Source organism: Zosterops lateralis (assembly GCF_965231275.1).
Source record: "Zosterops lateralis genome assembly, chromosome: 10".
Lineage (NCBI taxonomy): Eukaryota > Metazoa > Chordata > Aves > Passeriformes > Zosteropidae > Zosterops > Zosterops lateralis.
Window position 1 is genome coordinate 4,586,156 of NC_139770.1, and position 17,649 is coordinate 4,603,804.

General features: G+C 46.7%; 1 protein-coding gene across 6 annotated transcripts in view; it reads right to left on the reverse strand.

Annotated features, from left to right (window-relative positions):
- TNIK (TRAF2 and NCK interacting kinase) overlaps positions 1 to 17,649 on the reverse strand; it is a 153,552-nt gene that overhangs the window by 126,901 nt on the left and 9,002 nt on the right. The window lies entirely within an intron of this gene.

The window sequence follows — 17,649 nt, forward strand, 5'->3', positions numbered from 1 at the left end:
ATCCATCCATCTCACTGTCACCTGCTCGATGTATGAACACTCAGTGCATGCTTTAAATGCAACAGCAAACATTTGCTATTTAAAGTTAGATTTTTTTAATGCATCGCATTTGGAATAAAACAAGCTAACTGGCATGCTGCCATTTTGGGGCTCAAAGCAGAGGTTTCCAGGTCTGTTTCTGGGGTCAGCAGCATTAGTGTTATTGAGTCTAAAGGCCATTTTTGGTTTGGTGCATCCTGGTTGTTGACACCCCAGTTTGTCAGCTGAGATGAGCAGGTCCAAGGCAATGCCATGTGAGGACACAATACCTGTAAAGGTGACAACAAAGCACAAAACCTTGTCCCTAGATCCCCCTCCACTTGGCATGTGCGCAGCCAGGGGAAGTGCAGTCACACACACACATGCACCCACCAGCACAGTCCAAAGACGATACGAGCAGTGAGGTACGAGGGAGGGTGGGGAAAGAAGGAAAGAAAGAATAACCAGCGCTGCTATTTTCTCCTCTCGGTGGGTTTTCCCCTTCCCGAAGCTTTATTTATACTCTCCTGCTCCTCCTCCTTTTCCTGTACTCAACACTCCAGCTTTGGAGAGCACAATCCCCCTGGAAGCTGGAGGATGTGGAGGCATCCTGACACCCCTGGGGTCTGTGTGCCCCTGAGCCCACTCAGCCAAGGGTGAGCTTGCCTCCCACACCATCACCCATCCTCATCCTCCCTGCTGGGTTTGGAGTCACTTGAGCTGCTGGATGACTTGGCAACCCAGGGATACCAGCTGCAATCCGAGGGGATGCAGACAGGTCAGTTACCAGCTCCAACAGGCCAAGGAGGATCAGCCAGCAGCACTCCTAAGGAGAGAGGATGGACACCCACCACCCCGTTACAGACACAGAGGTTTCATTCATTAGAAAGCTGCATGAACTCAAGATGCTTCTGCATCCAAAAGTCAAACACTGGATCTTTGTGAGAAACTGAGAAACAAGGTTCATCCAGTAACAGTGTCACAAAAGTAAATTAATCTGAGTGCTGACGCGGCTGGGGCAGCTCGAACACGTGCCGCCGTGGAGCGGTCGGGGTTTGGCACAGCTCCGTGACAGGGTGACAGCAACCCCTCTGATCATCCAGAAATGCCTCATCCCCCTTCTGCCTGCTCCTCCATCATACATCAGCAGCTTCCTCAGGCTGCCCGGGGGTACTCCAGGGTGGGAACCCCACTCAGCCTTCAGTGGGACAATCTGCAGCAAAGGGCAGGGAGGCTGTGCTGGAGGAGGCTTGGAGACCACTGAGAACACATCTGCCCTGGAGCAAACACTCCAGACACTTGGGCTGGACACAGGTGAAGCTGCAGCACAAGAGGTCTCCAGCATGCAGCATCTCAGCTGGGTGTGGATAGCCTGTGGGTTTTGCTGCCTTGGTACCAGGCAGGGAAATGCCAGGAATGGATGGGAAAGGGAACTGACACCGGGTTTCCACACTGGGTGAGGAGGCGGGGGAGAGGGAAACATGGCAGCAGCTGCTGTTTATTTTTTGAGTTTCTTTCCTAAGGGTTGTTCTCTGCAGTGCTGAAACAACTCTGAAAGAGGCTTTTCCAGTGCTACAAGTATATCTATTTTTGAATATTCACTAGGAGATTAAGGCAGAAGAAAGCTGTGCCTAGGGCATATACTTAGGAGGTTTGGAGAAACATCCAGGGATGCAGCTGGCCATTTATGATAAAAAGAATTCCTTTCTGCAATATGTTTTCCAACCTCTTTCTATAAATCCTCAAATTAAAGAGCACCCCATGCCACCATCCCAGGCTCACTGCTCTAACTTGTGCAAACATCACATTTGTGGCTCCAACAGGTTTGCCTGAGTCCATCTATCACTTGTTTGTGATGCCAGTCCCACACCTGCCTCTGCTGTCGCAGTGCCCAGGGCAGCTTTGTGCCAGCCAAGGGCAGCTCTGTGTCAGGAGGGCTTCCCCCATTGCTCCCATCACCCACACCTTCTGCTCCAGCTCCCACCAGCCAGGCAGTTTCTCTGCTGCAATGTCCCCTCTCCATCCTGTTTTCTCCCTGCATTTTTCCAGAAGCATTGCCAAGGTAACTGGGCATCTCTCAGCACAGCCAGGAGTGACACTGCTCCCCTGACTGCTGCCACAGGCAGCTCCACCTCAGCACAGCCAACACTCAGGGAGCATCAGCACTGTCAGAGAGCACAGGGGCTGGATCTCTCCTCCCAGACATGCTGCCCTCCTCCCATACAGCAGGCAGTCAAAGGGGAAAGCTTCTCCCCAAGAGCCACTATTACAACCCAGGAATAATATGCTATTAATGGCCTTTCCAGAAAACACACAGCAAAGGATGGTGAGGGCAAGGAAAAAAAAAAAAACCCTGCTTCCCACTGGCCTCCCCTGGATGGATTCATACACAGAAAAGAGATTTGCATCTTAATGGATGCTAGGGAATAGGCTGTCCCTGGTACCAGGGGCACATCCTGCACATCCCACAAAGCCCCTGCTGAGATGCTCCAGGAGGGTACCAGAGAGCAGCAACAGCAGCTCGGGCAGGATGGAGTGGGCAGTGAGAGAGAAAAAATAGAGAGGCACACAGCATGGGTGATGTTAGCCAGGGGAAAAAGAAATCCACCCTGCAGAGCCCCAACCAGCACCAATCCAGGCCAAGCAGGGAATAATCTCAGACCAAATATAGCCTGTGCTGCAGCTCAGGGCTCACAGCAGCGCTGGGCTGCACTTGGATGGGGGTGGCTGCAAAGCTCATCCCACAGGGCTGCTTCCAGCCTGACACCTACCTCCTCCTGCTGATGCCCTCTCCTCCATCCAGGAGGGACACAAATGGGATAGGGCTGCTGCAGCCTGCTCTTCCCATGGCCCAGAAATGCCTTCACAAGAACTACTGTACCTCTTGTAACTGAAAACATCTGCATTGAATAACAAGCTCACAAATAAAAGGAAAAAATGAGGTGAGCTGTTAGTTTAGGCAAAGAAGGTGCATTGTTTAAAACGATGGGGGCAGGGAGGAGACAGTGTTTAAGACAAATCCACAAATAATTTTCAGCTCTGTGTTAGCTTTCTAACTAGAAAAGGATTTGTACAGCTGTAGTAGCACCAGGACTTTGCCAAGATCCCTTAAATCAAGGTAGGGTCCCTCCCTCCTCCCTGCTACTGCTACTCAGAACTTGTGCCAGAAGACAAGGGGGCAAACTCAGCCTCTCCATAAAGCAGCAAAGCAGTCAACAGGACTTTTCAGCTGCCCATGGGATGGGATATGTTTCCCAGCATAGCACCTGCAGCAAGGGCTGTGCAGACCCAGTGTTCCTCCAGGCAGAGATGGGTTGGGACCTGAGCTCTCTTGTGCCAGGATATGACCATGCTGCCACAAGTAAAGCCAGGACAGGCTCAAATTCAAGTGGGAAATTGTTATGTTTCTACTAATCTCTCAAGAAAATCAGTGGTACTAACGTTTCAGTGGCTAAAACCAGTCTGAAACACAGAAAAAAACACAGAGGCATCATCCTTTCCAGTAATATCAAGGGTAAGGAAAAAAAAGTCCACTTTATTTCAATAAACAGTGTATTTCTGTGCACTATCAGAAAAGGGACTTCTGTGTGTGGATGATAAAGCAGGATATATTCAAATTTCAGTAACAAAACAGGCCTCCCTTTTGAAGACTTATCAGTCTGGAGCACACAGTGGGGCTTGTGGGTTCCTGGTCAAAACTGCTCCCTCCCTTCTGCCTAACCCAGATCTCACAGAACTAAAGCTGAAAGATGTCCTTGCCCATACCATGATGTCTCAACAAGTCCAAGGCACAAAAGATCCAACTTTGCTTGAGGAGATTATTCAGAGAGCAACATTCACACCCAGGACTAAGTCACCTAAGGGCCAAGGGCTGCAGGTGTGTATCAGTGTTGGCTCTGGTGAACGCTGAGTGAGCAGAACACAAGTTACCCATCTTTAAATACCATCATGCAGGTGTCCATAAACTCCAGAAATATATATGCACAGCCTGTACACCAAATCTGCTTGTTTTCCTTGAAGGAGACTCATTTTTCTCCCTTCTAGCCCACACAAAAGGGATGTAACAGGAAGGGTTATGTGAGGAGACAGTGTAAAGATGCTCAGGAGAGGGGAACCCAGGGGCACACCAATTAAACCACGATTGCTGTGGATGCACAGGAGGGGAAATCAGAGATTGCAGCCTCTGTAATCATTGTGCACTTAGTCCCCCAATTCTAGCAGTTAATGACAACTTTCAGCCAAAAATCATGGAGCTACCCAGTCATTAAGCAAATGCTACAACCCTAGAGAAGGAAAAAACACTGTGTAACCAGGGGCAGTGCAGTTACGGGTCACTAACAGAGGAGTGTCCCCAGGCACGAATCAGCTAAAGCAGCTCTGTGGCATCAGAACAGTTTTTTTTTAATCTCCACCAAGATATAAAGCCTGAGCAACTAATGCTCCCAAGCATCAGGATGATATTATGAGCCTCTGCCTTACATCTCCATAATAAAGCAGCCTCAACAGGAGATCCCACAAAAACCAAAGCAAAGTCATTTACTCATCACCCTCAACACGAGACCCAGGGAACTCTGTGTGCAGGTTCCTCTGCCTGGACAAGTCCTGGCAGTCACAAGGAGAAGTTTTGGCACTGGGAAGCACCAGAGGATCATTCTTCAAAAAAAGCTGACTCTTGTAAACTAATGGCAATGCCAAAGCACCCAGACATCCCAGGAGAGCCATAATCCCACCTGGCATCACACAGCTTGGCATGGCAGCACTGTCAACCCAAGTGGTTGACTTGAGGTGTCAACTGCCTGGAGAAAGTTGAGTCTTCCAATCCCACCAAGCTCCAACCAGAAGTGAAAGATCAATGATTCAGAATGTGAGAAAGGTTTTGTAAGGAATGCAGGACAGACAGAAAAGCCTTTCAGCAGTAGAGTTCAATAGGCAAAACTGTCATCAGGGTAACATTTCTGATTATGCAAAGCATCACTGCAAGGAAGGAGTACAAGGATGAAGCCTTTAGTTCTCACACTATACACTTGCCCAGATTTCATTTCCCCAAGGCCAAATGCCCAGGCTGGGCCATACTCTGTGAAGCCACTTCTCATGTTAGCAGGAAGCTCTAGAAGCTCTGTAAACAGCCATAAATCTCCCAGGCATCAGGACCTGAGTAACCTTAACCTCTACAATGTCCCCTGCCATTCCTTCTGAAAGTGCATCAGTTCACTCATTTTGCAACACTTTCTGCACCGGCTTCTACAGCAGGAATTGAAGCACTTGTGCAGTTTGACAAAACAAGGTCTGGATCACCTTGGGGAAGTTACCCCGAATGACATGAAGTTCAGAGAAAAATAGAGGGGTTTGAAGAGCACTTGAAGACACAGCTGCTTTTTAGTAATCAGCTGGCTGTCTCCATCTCCAAGGCACTTCTAGTTAACAGCCCTGTGAGTAATATGAAGACAGACTGCACAAGCCAGGAGAGGATTGTTAATATAGCTGCAGACAGCAGCAAACAAAGCAGGAAGGCAGAGGCCAAGGCAACAAAATACTGACTGAGTCACTGAGAACTTTCTAAAAAATAGGTTGGGGACATGACTTTTTCAAGTTTCAACCACACAGACATAGCCCTAAGCCTGCCCATTAATTAAAGCAGTGAAAAAAAACCTCAAAAGGCTGCACAGGTATTTCTGAGATAAAAGCCAAGCAACGAAGCAGAACCATGCTGGACTACTGGATGTTACTCAGCCCTCACAGGGATTGTTTAATCTCACGCCTTCTCCTGCAAGCTTTGGTACCTTCCCCTCCTTCGCCCACCCATCCAGAGACTCACAAAACAAGCTATCATCAATGCCATCTACCACTGCACCTCCTGCCTACTCAAGCAATACAAGCTGCTCTACTTGGAAGAGTAATAATGAACTCCCCAAGGGCTTTGTTTTCATTTTGAAGAAGCAGTTTGTCCTCCCTCACCCCCAAACATCCAACTCCGTAACTTAAAAGAAGATGTTAGTCAAGAAACAGCATTACTACACAGCGTAAGAAAAACTGCTCTCAAGGCTGAGTTATTAACAGAAGAAAAATTTCTCATCTGGACAGCTGAGAAGCTTGTTTACCAATCTATTCAAACCACTCCTCTGCAGCATCTCACCAGGAGATGCTCTTCCAAGCTCTACTGACACATCTGTGCTCTGTCCATTCTCCCTTCTCAAACTATAAATCCACTGCCCCAGTGATTTCCAGCATTCTCCTCCCCCAGCTTCTCACTGCAATAAAGCTCCAGCCACCATGTGAGCGTCTCTTTCCTTTCCAGAATGTTAAGACCTGCCAATAGTTGGCAGCAGCAAAATTAAATAAGAACTAATCACCACATTGGGCTTTTCAGTCAATAAAACTGTATTACTTCTTCAACTATTACCTGTTCAATTTAGGATGTAAGTGTAGATTTGTAGCCCCCAGCCAGCAAAGGAATAGCCAACACCAGTGCTAAAGCAAGAAAAATACAAAATCCCTTATGCACATGCACAGTTCATTCCCACTTGGTTCTGCAGAGGCCAAGTCACTGAAGCTCCAATAAACTGAGTATTCCAGATTTCCTGCTCACAGACTCATACTTGCACACACAAAATTAGAGTTCTTCTGGCCTAGTTTCTCCTTTCTAGAACGTCAGAAGAAAAAGCAGCCATTCTGTACCCTCTCCACAAAAATGGAATGTGGGAGCTCCAAGTCTATAAGGAACACACATACCAACCTGGATAAAAATGGGTTTTTTCAACCAAAACGATGCAGTGGTAGCACTGCAAACGGTGGGTCCCACTGCCCAAGGTGCAGTAGTGATACTAGGAGAGGACAATGATGACATGTCTAAAATTAACCTTCCTCCAATGTTGCATGTCAGAGCAGCCCAGACCAAGGAAAAGCCACCCACAAGCTACACACTTATATTAATCAAAACAAGAAGGGTCCAAGCCTCCTTCCTACTCCTTCAAAAGCATGGCTAGCAACATGGTGAGTCCATCTCTCCTGATGTCACTCAAGCAAAAGGCAGCGAGTTTTGACTTGAGGCTAATGAAAACGAGCATGTGGCCTCTGTGAGTCTCAGCATGGTAAGAAAATGCTGAGATATTCAATAACCCTCAAGACAACACAAATGTGCCTATTCTTCATCTGAAGTTAGTTTCCCTCCAAAGCAGCCATTCCTCTCACCCTTTTAAAATGCTACAGCACATTCCACAGATCACCAGGACAGATTTCATGAATTGTCTGCAGCTGTAGGACAAGTCCACCTTCCAGCTCACAGAAGACTGTTCATCTAGAAGAGCCAGAAGCCAATCAGACCAGAAGTACCAGCAAAAGCACAACTGCTAAGAGAACCCCAAGGTTTTCAATGCCTTGCTAGATGAATGCAGCCTCAGTGCCATCAACCCCTCCAACATATGCCTAATTCAAGCACACAACTTCAACGGGGCAATATATAAAAGGCTTGGTTGAGCTCAGTGCCTCTACAAAGCTGCAGTGCCAATTATAAATCACATCTATAGCCCCCAGAAGATCTAAAGTCACTACCAGTATTGTACCACACTTCTTCAGATGCATACATCAATTAGAGCACAGCAGCTGGACGCTCTCCTCACTGGAAGTCATTTGTGTAGTTTCAGACCAATAAGATATTATTCCTAAATGTTTAGATCTCATCCCTCTGAGAAGCAGAGTTTCAACCTTGGCCAGCAAATGTTTGCATCAAGCTGAAATCGTTACCTACCACTAAACACTGTCAAAGGTTTATGGGGTCTCAGAAGAGTTGGTTTAATTACATACCAAGGCAGATGTTTTGGGAACTTCAACCTCTTAACATCCCAATCCTGGAGATGCACTGTGTAAAGCATGGCTGCTGCCAAGCTCATGCCAGGAGAAGGGAGCAGCTTGTCACACACAGGCAAACATTCAGCAGGTCACACTTGTGGCTGTGTCTGTGTGTGTCTGTAGGGGGGACAGAAGCCAGTCTGCACCTTCCTGAGGCACTGCTGGACACTCCAGCTTCTGCAGCCCTCACAGGAGGCTGCTGGGGTCACAATCTGGGATCACCTTTGTCAAGAAATGACAGCCTTGCTCCCTCCTTGCAGTGAGAGCTGTGGCCAGAGGGATGGCTTAAAACAGAACGTCTCAGTCTCACTCCCAGATGCATTTTGGAGCAAGAAAAGAAAAGCAACCTTAAAACTTTTGTTTTTTTTAAACTAGGATGGTTTTGTACCTCTTATGTCTATTTTTCAGTCATAGTTGTGGGCTGAGCTGACCAGAAAACCTGTCAGGGATGAAAGGGTTGTTGCATGAACAGCCCACAGAGTACAGCCTTCAACAGCAGAGATCTGTGCAACAACCAACACAGCCAGGCATGTAGGCACACATTCCAGAAATCCTGAATCCCAGATTAAAGCAGGTGCCATTACTTTTCAATATTTCCTTGTCCCTATACACATGTCTGGAGAAACACCACCTCCCTGCTGGATTCAGTGTGGAGTTTCTCACATCAGCCCAGTTTTCACAGATCATCTGGAGATGGAGTTATCTGCTGGTTTCAAAGAGTTTACCCACAGCTTGTCACTTGTCATCAGCTCCTCACACTTGGCTCTACAAGGGCTGGTTAGCAAGAAAGGCATAACTCTCCAGTGGCAGTAGTTTCAAGAAAGGACAATATGGGGAATAAATCACCTTAAATTACTGAGCAGAACTCCACAGGATTAACTGTAGAAAAATCCCAAATCCCACAACTATACCAACAAGCTGCCAAAACCTTGTACTATAAACTCACTTTTACACTGAATTGTCTTTGACAAATAGGCAAAATTGTTTAAAAGAATATCAAATGTATGTCAATTTGCATGTTTCAATTTAGAAACATGTCTCACCCAAGAGTTGTGAGGAACAGGAAAGGAAGTTGTGGGGAAGAGGAAAGGAAAGCTTCTCACCCTTTTTCCTACATTTCACAGGCTGTCTCCAGTAATGCCAGACCCAGCAGGAAGTCTAAAAGGTTGGTTATGACAGACACTCAAACTGGGTGGAAAACAAGGTCCCATAGCAAAAAGCAAACTCCTGCCTGATCCATGCCAAAAAAACAGCCTAAAATCAGGGTTGATCCACAGCTGCTGAAATGAATTGCAAGACTTTTTTTTGCCAGGGTGTGAAGTATTTCCCATAGCAAGTCTTTTGTATTTCTTGGTGGCTTCCTACATTGTGAAACAGTCTCAGAAATTGAGGGAAATGCTTTTTATTTTAAACCCCAATGCCCAGAATTACTAAACTTGGCAGGGGTACACAGGTTATTTAGTTTAGTTCATTTGATACCTGCATCATAACAGCACTTTGGATGAGACAAAGTGGAGGGATGTTTCTTCCAGACATCCCAGGAAGATATGCAAGTTTTGCTTTGCAAGTCATCTTGATGTCCCACAAATCCAACCACCTCATTTTGCAGTGCAGTACCAGTTGTGCTCCCTGTCAAATTAGAGCCCTGTGACACCTCCCTGCCTTGGGAGCTCTCTGCTAGCTCTGCTCCCTGGAACCAGCTGTGTCATTATCTGGCTTCTTGCAGAGCTCCACGATTTTTTATTAGTTCACACAAGCAGGCTGAAAACGTTAATATAAACACACACAGAGCAGCTAAACAAGCCCTGTAAGACCACAGGGACCAGCTTGCTGAAGACCAGTACAAGACAGGAAAACAAAGCAGGCGGGGAAGCCCATAATAATTGGAATTTCAACTGAAAAATCAGACCAAACCCTCCTGGAGGCACAAGGTGCCAGCATCCATCAACCACTCACCTCTGCCCTGCCCACAGTCCTTCCCCATAGTCAGGGATGGGGTCAGCTCTTCAGGCCCACCTCCTCCAACCCAAGAGAGACACTGCACATCCCCACCAGGATTTGGCCCACAGTCATAAATGTGAGATTAATTACAAGTGTTTAAGGGGATGAGAAACATTAGTAACTGCTTCTAAATTAATTGCAGTTATTGTTATTTGATTTGCTAAACTCTCTGGGGCTAGATTTTATTTTAGAAAACTATGAACATATCATATTAATCAACTTAAAATAAATGGTCTTGATTTATTTATTTCTGCTGTATCTACTCCTCTTTAAGCTTGGCAACTCACTGCATTCTTTCCATCCTGTGAAAGAAAAAGAACAGGGGCTTTGGTTTATTATTATTTTAACGGAACCTCTATGAAGCTTAGCAGTTCTGTGAGTTTAAATCACAGCCAAACTATGTCATGAAAGAGGACAAGTGCAAGGCTGGGGCTGGTTTCCACACTCTGCAGGAGTTAGCTTTGCACTGGGAGCCCACCAGCAGAGTCACACCACACAGTCCAAGCAATTCAGATCTATTCCCCAAAAATTTAGACATCCAAAGAGTTGAAAGACACCCTACCAGGTTTCAACAGGGGCTATCCCAGTGTGAGGCACACTTTCTTGCAGAAAAATCCTGCTAGCAAGGAAGAAGTTTAATCTTCTCTAGCCAGATTTCACTGTTTCTGAATCCTCTGGAAGTTGGGTCAGCATCCTTCCCCCTCTCCTAATCCCCTGCCCTCAGCTTTAGCAATGCAGCAATGCCTCTGCCAGCAAACTAAAAAGAAAAGCCCTCACATACATTATGCTGAAGAATATTAATCTTGTGTTCCACAGAATATTAAGTGGATTACATCTACAGCCTCCAAGGAGAAAAAAACGTTGATTTCCATGTATCCTGTGCTATTATTCACCCCTATTAGTTTTTTCCTACCAGCCTAACGTTAGTCATGACAATTTCCCATTAATTAGTGCAGAGCTCAATTGGCTCGACAGACCAAGCAATGAGAACAAGTGTGAGACTTCTCTATGGCCACGAGGCAGATCAGACCACTGTGGCACAGCTGCTGCACAGGAACACACACAAGGTGAAGAACAAAGCCAGCTTTGGGTTTTCTTGGATGACTTCCTGGTGGGATCATCATCCTTGAACAGCAACATCTCTTTGTAAAGGTAACAGAATAGAAAATTGCTGACATCATTTGAGACAAGCCCTTAAATGAGGCACAGCAAACACAGAGAGATGGATGTCTCTGGCCTCTAGGGAATTGTGGTGGGGAAAGAACTCAACAGAAGCTTGAGGTGCCTGTTCTCACACCCAGAAAGGAGAGCCTTGACCCCAGACTGAAGGGGAACACCACCTCCCAAGGGTGACCCCACCATCCCTGGGTGCTCCCCACCCATGGGGACTGCACCACCACCAGCACCTCTCCCAAACACCCTCCTCAGCATGGCAATTCCATCCCTCTGCTCCCTCTAGAACAATCCAAACCACTGCAAAGTGCCACTGGCTGACTTTCTAGAGTTTTACACTTTCTTTGCAGAGGTGTTAATGACTGAAAAGGCACAAGACTGGGATAAGCAGCTTTAATACCATTTAAACGCTTACAATTAGGAGAAACAAGAGAGGCTGCAAGGGCCAGACTCTCAGAGGGCGGCACATCCACTGAAGCTGCAGCTCGTGTGAGAGGAGTGTAAATTACTCAGCATAGAGTAAGCAAGATCAAAGCCACTCCAAAAAGATGCAACCCACTGACAGCGGTGCAAACTCAGCCCAAGCTTTACTGAGTATTTCACAAGCAGGCCGATGAGTTTAAAAGGCCACATGGGGTGTTCTGAAGCTGCACAAAGTAAGGAAGGAAAGAAAATCTCAGGATATGTTTTGTTCTCGATATAATACATGACCAAGAACTCAGCTTTGGCTTGATGCATGGAGACATTCATACTTTCCATTGACATCTTGCTGGGAAGAGAAACACAAATTCTCAGCTGCAATTCCCAGGCTCCATCCCCTTTTTTATAGTTCCTAGAGTAATTTCAATTCTACACAATAAACAGCAGAACAGATAAGAAAAGCCTTATCAGATGAAGTAGCTTAGAGCTTCCCACATGGGCAAGACAGAGAGCTAATGGCTACAGAAGCAGATAAGGATGCTCATAACCAGAAATCAAATCCACGTGTTTCAGCAACAACACACTGCCACAGAAAGCAAAATAAACAGTACAACAAACTTCGCTGGGCCACCCTAAATCCTCAGAAAGCATCACTTCATCCCTCCTGGCAGACCCAGCTGGCCCATCACCACCTCCCCTGGTCAGAAGAGAGGGGAGATGCTGCAATTTCACTGTAAGCCAAATGCAGTATGAGCTCAGCTGAGCTCTGATCTACCTTACAGCCCCAGGCTACAGCAAGGAAGACAAACTACTACAACACCAAGAGGCTTTTGCAACCCTTCCCTTCTCTGAAGACCTGTGCTGAAAAGCAATATTCATTATGCAGGGAAACCAACTCAACTATCAGCTTTCCCAGACTGCAAGCCATGTAAAGCCAGGATGGACTTTTTGTTCAGGGTAACACCAAGTACCATGCAAGTACAATCCCTTTAGCATCCACCCCAAGGCCCAAACCCCAGTGCCACATCTCACCACTGCCAGAGATCCAGATTGTTCAGTCATGTCCAAACTCATGGTAAGCTGCTGGCAGAACAGTTGCACCCTGGGTTCTCCACGTCACTTAGTCTAAACCAGAGACACAGAATGTGATTCTCACCACTGAGCTGCTCCAACAGCTCTAACCTGTTGGGTATTATCTCTTCGTCTGATTCATCTCCTGGAAATTGACGCCTGCAAGTTATTTCCCTTTCCTCATGTCCCAAACATCACTCTGTGTTGGCAAGTATACAAGAAAAGCATTTATCCAAAGGAATTTGCTCATCGAGGCTTGCAGACACTAAAACCACAGGTTATCTAATCTTAGGAGAGCATAGTTTAATGGCTACAACACGTGATGAGAGGCCAAAGGGTCTGACTTCTACTCTGAGCTCTGCCAGGGCTGCATGGCTTACATGTGAACCTAAGGAAGATGTTTGACCACCCCTCATTGACTTCCCCTGCTATGAGACTCTCCTAGCATTCCTTTCCTCACAGGGGATCGTATCTATAAAGTCCTCATAAGCATGTGAAAAGAGTTATGGATCTCCAGATGTGTACATAAAGAAAAGCCTGATGGAGTGGAGAATCAGCACTGGCCAGGGAGCCTGGAGACACATCCTCTCCAGTGTGCTCAGCACACTCCACATCTGTGCTCAGAGGAACATATGAACCCTTTCCCCCTACAGGGAAGGGAAAAACCAGTAATTTCCTTTCTCTTGAGAAAGCTCAGAGGAAAGACTAAATTCTGCATCTCTTAAGTCAAGGAAATAATTCAAGATTCTCCCATCAAGAGACCCCACGATCTCCTGAGAGTCACCTGCAGAACCACCTCACAGGCAACCCCCACAGAACAGGATAACCCTCCCTGTCCCACCCTTTCTCTGGATGCCACTGAGTGGCACAACTGGATTGATCAGGAGGAAAACTAGAGGACTACTCTCAGTGTTTTGCAAAATCTGGATTTAGAGGTGGGGAAAATCCAGACTTGGCACAGGTGAAAGCAGAGCTGCACTGCCAGGGTCTCACAGCAAGGCTCCTGCTGGGGGCCAGAAAGGGCTGCTTCTAGTGTTAAATAAACTCCCACTTGGAAAACAACTGAATATCAACAAGCAAGCTAGTATTTCAGCCCTTTGGGGAAGGAAATAGAGCTATCCCATTGGACCTGATCCCATCTTTCCCAGCTGACTCAGCTAACCTTGAAGGCAGATCACACCAACCACACCAGTGCCAGAAACAGCCAAGCACCAGCTGGAACTGCTTCAGTAGAGCAAGACCTCTGCCTCTAAGATTGGTTCACAAACCTCCTGCTTCCTCCCAAGTGGCAAAAGACAGTGCAGTGAAGGACAGAAGATACACCCACTCTGGTCTAGCCACATGGAACAGAAAGGTCTCAGAGGAGCAACTGGCTCAATAACTTGAAGAACAAACAAAAAAGGTTCAGCTGTTTTTAAGAAGAAAATGTCCCATTGTTCCATAATTAATGGAAAGCAGAAGAGGTTTTATGGACTCATTGAGAAAGGAGGGTGAGCATTAGAAAGCACTTTTCAGTATTTCATGATCACAAGGTGAGCTGCTTGCATAATACTGACAAAGAACATGAATGCTGATATCACAAGGCAGTTATGAAACTTGGGCTTTAAATACTGAATAACAATAACTTGGTAATTAAGTCTCATAAGTAATTTCTTTCTTCTTTTTTTTTTTTTCTTTCCTTTAACTGCAAAGTAGATGCTGCAAACCTTCAACTGAGGTATGACTGTCCTCTCTGGCAAGGTTTACACATGATGGATGTCCTCTGCTCTTACCACCTCACAGCACGAGGGATCCACCCCAGCCCAGAGCCTCAGTGTCAGTCCCATCCCTCCTTCAGACCTCCCACTCCTTCAGGAGAGGCTTCAAGATCACAGCAAGGGACATGCTTGAGGGAGGATGAGGGAATAAACCTGAATAACTGCATTCTGCCAATTAACTGCTAAACCCCCAACAAGCTCTTCAGTCCTCCTCATATTTTTTGACACAAACACATTCTTGTGAATTACTCCATTGTGACCAGGACACACAGTCTCCTAAACACGACACACAATATAGAGCAGCAAAATGTCATGAAAATCAAGGGCAAATGAACACAGAAGACAGCCCCTCCCCCTAACACCACTTCTATTTTTAGGCAGCCATATTAGCTTGGAGCAGTTTTACTCGTTTCTGATAATGAGCAGAGCCTTTGCATCTTCTCTTGAGGATGTTTCATCTGTGCAGCCACTTTGCTTTGCACCAGCAGCACGTAAGGGGTCACATCAACAGGTGAAAACAAACCCACGATTTATTGTGAAAAGGCCTTGAGAAACCAACTTCAGCTTTGAACTTCTGCCCTTTCTCACTGGACAACCACACTGTTCCATTTTTGGGGGGTATGGTCCAGTTCAACCACATGATGAACCTCTGCCTGTTCAAGAGGCACGATGAGAGCTCCTGAGAGCTCCCACAGCAGCAAGAGCTGCACTAAGGAGGGAACTTGATAAAGAATGGGGTGATCATTATCAAACAAGCTAAACAAAACAGATGTGTTCAAGATCTGGGTTCCACTGCGCTGGCAGTTCCTCTTCAGGAAGTGACACTCCTCCACCCCTCAGAGAAAGCTGTTCCTAAGGTACCACACACAATTTTCTGCAACGCAACCAACATTCAATGTCCTTCAGCTGCCTTAGACTGCCTTGATAGGAACATCCAAGTGTAAGTTCTCTTCCTTCAGGTCCATTCCTTCTCATCCCCTCATGCCTCAACTTTCCCCCACAGCACTTCACCACCACCCTCCTGTCTCCCTGTATCCACACTGGTGCTGCCAAAGGCAGCAAGATCCTCTATGGACACCAGTCCTGTCTGGACTGCCAACAGGCAAAGTCCAGAGGGCAAGATACACCTTGGAACAGGTGGCAGAAGAGAGGGATGGTGGAGGTGAGGCAGCTTCTCACCTGGAAAATGAAAGAATGGCACAAGCAGCTCAGGGATGTCTGTTTTATCACTCAGAGAAGAAGGCAAAGCCTCACACATATATCTCCATTTTTTCTTCTGAATTTTCAATAATCTACTTGAAGTCTTCTATTTGCCCTTTGGATTATGATCTTTCAGGAAGACCTTTTTCCACGCTTCTCTACAATTACGAGATCTAGGGGAAAAATACTCCCCTTTTCAAGTTGACTTCTGGTGTCAGCACTTCACAGAATCTTCTGACTACAGACAAAATCATGAGACTTTTGTCAATTGAGAAACCCCTTCCCAAGCACAGGAGCTGGTGGTCACTTCTTGGCGAGCTCTCGTCCCTGGTCACAAGCACCTTCACACCAGGCTCCTGCTCTCTTCTGTGGATTGTGAAACCTCATTTATTGAGGAAAAACACTAGTTCAGCAGGAGGAAGCATTTAATACAGTTAGTAGATGATTAACAGGTGAGTGTGCTCAAGTCAATTGCTGCAGGAGCACCGCGAGTTCCTAAGGCCAAAAAAAAAATTTCTCACACGTCAGAGGCGAGGAGTTCATGGGGAAGTTGTGCCTGGCCAAGCCCTCCCTGCATGGGACCACAGGCTACAGCTCTTCACCTTTCTCCCCCAGGCTGCAGGTCTCCAGCCCAGGGCTGCACATCAGTGGTACCCCAGGGACTTTCCCACAGAGTATTTTATTCCTACCTTCACATTCTCCCATCAGCCAGCATGCCTCCAAGACCTCCCTCCCCACGCTCTGCAGAGGTTTCATGCCCTGTGCACAGCTGAGCACCCATTCACCCACCTCCCTCCCTCCTTCCCTCTGTCCCACCAGCAGGCACTTGTCCTCTGGCCAGCTGAGCCATCTGGCAGGAAGGAAAGTTTATCAGGGTCCCCACCCTCGGGCAACAGCATGTCAAGGCAGCACTGGGGAGGAGAGCTACACTGTGTTTTGTGGCTTCTTTAGAGCATTTCTGCTCAGGACCTTTGCCTTTTCATGACAGAGTCACCCAGAGCCAAGTAAAACTGCTTCAGTGCCCTTAAGTATCATTTACTTCTAGGCAATAATATCCTGAACACCTTTCCCCATCCTGGCTTTTACAGAGCACAGTGAAGAAGTTACAGGGATTTCGCACTTTCTCCTTAACAGGCCATCATTAACAAGTGACTCATATTATATTGCAGTGTGAGTCATCTTGGCAGAGGTCACAAGCGTAAGTGACAACTAGTCCTCAATTATTTCCTTCAAGTTGAATTAAAGGTGTATTGTTATGCTAATTTTACATCTGCTCCATCCTATCTTTCCTTCCACTGTCTCCAGAGCAACCTGAGATTTCAGCTCATGGTCTAAACCACCTCTGGAAGAGCTCTTTCACCAGGGTGTTGTTACAGGTTGTCACAAAACAGGGAGATGCCAATGGAAAGTCTTCTGGATGGGCTTTAAGCTGTGGCAACTAATCGGTAAAGCAGCTCTCCATCCATCCATCCATCCATCCATCCATCCATCCATCCATCCATCCATCCATCCATCCATCCATCCCTGCTCCACAAGGACAATGAGCTGCCCTCCCTGCTGTCTTCCTGCTCTGTACATGCTTTATTGTAGCAGATGCTCAGGAACTTGGGGCTTGCCCAGAGCTCAAACACAACCACCTTCAGGCTGCCACGTCACATACCTGGCTCCAAGAGCAGGGGCAAAGCTCAACAACCAAAATCACTTCAAACTACGCCCAGCATCATATGAACACTGAAGAAATTATTACATGGCTGGTGTAAAAAGGGGCATTTTCAGCTGTTTTCCATTTTCTATCCAGACAGCCCCATATTTCAGCCTCTCCTCTTCAGAATGTGTCCATCACAGGTCCCCAACCAGGTGCAGACAGCATCCCTGCCAGGGCAGGGCACAGTCACTCAAGGACACTTGGCTCAGAGAATAGAGTTCTGCCCATTAGAAAACATGGCCATTACCAGCCTGGTCACCAGTGGAGCATTCTGTTTACATTTACAGCAGTCAAACACAGTCCCACTGGCTGCGAGGATCACTTTGGAGAGCATTTGTAAACTGCTCTCACTACTGGAATCCCATTTAGCTATTATAGCCTCTTCAGCCATACTAACACACCGATCCCCACAGAATAGCAATGGGAAGAGCAGAGTCATCACACTATTTACTGAAGCTA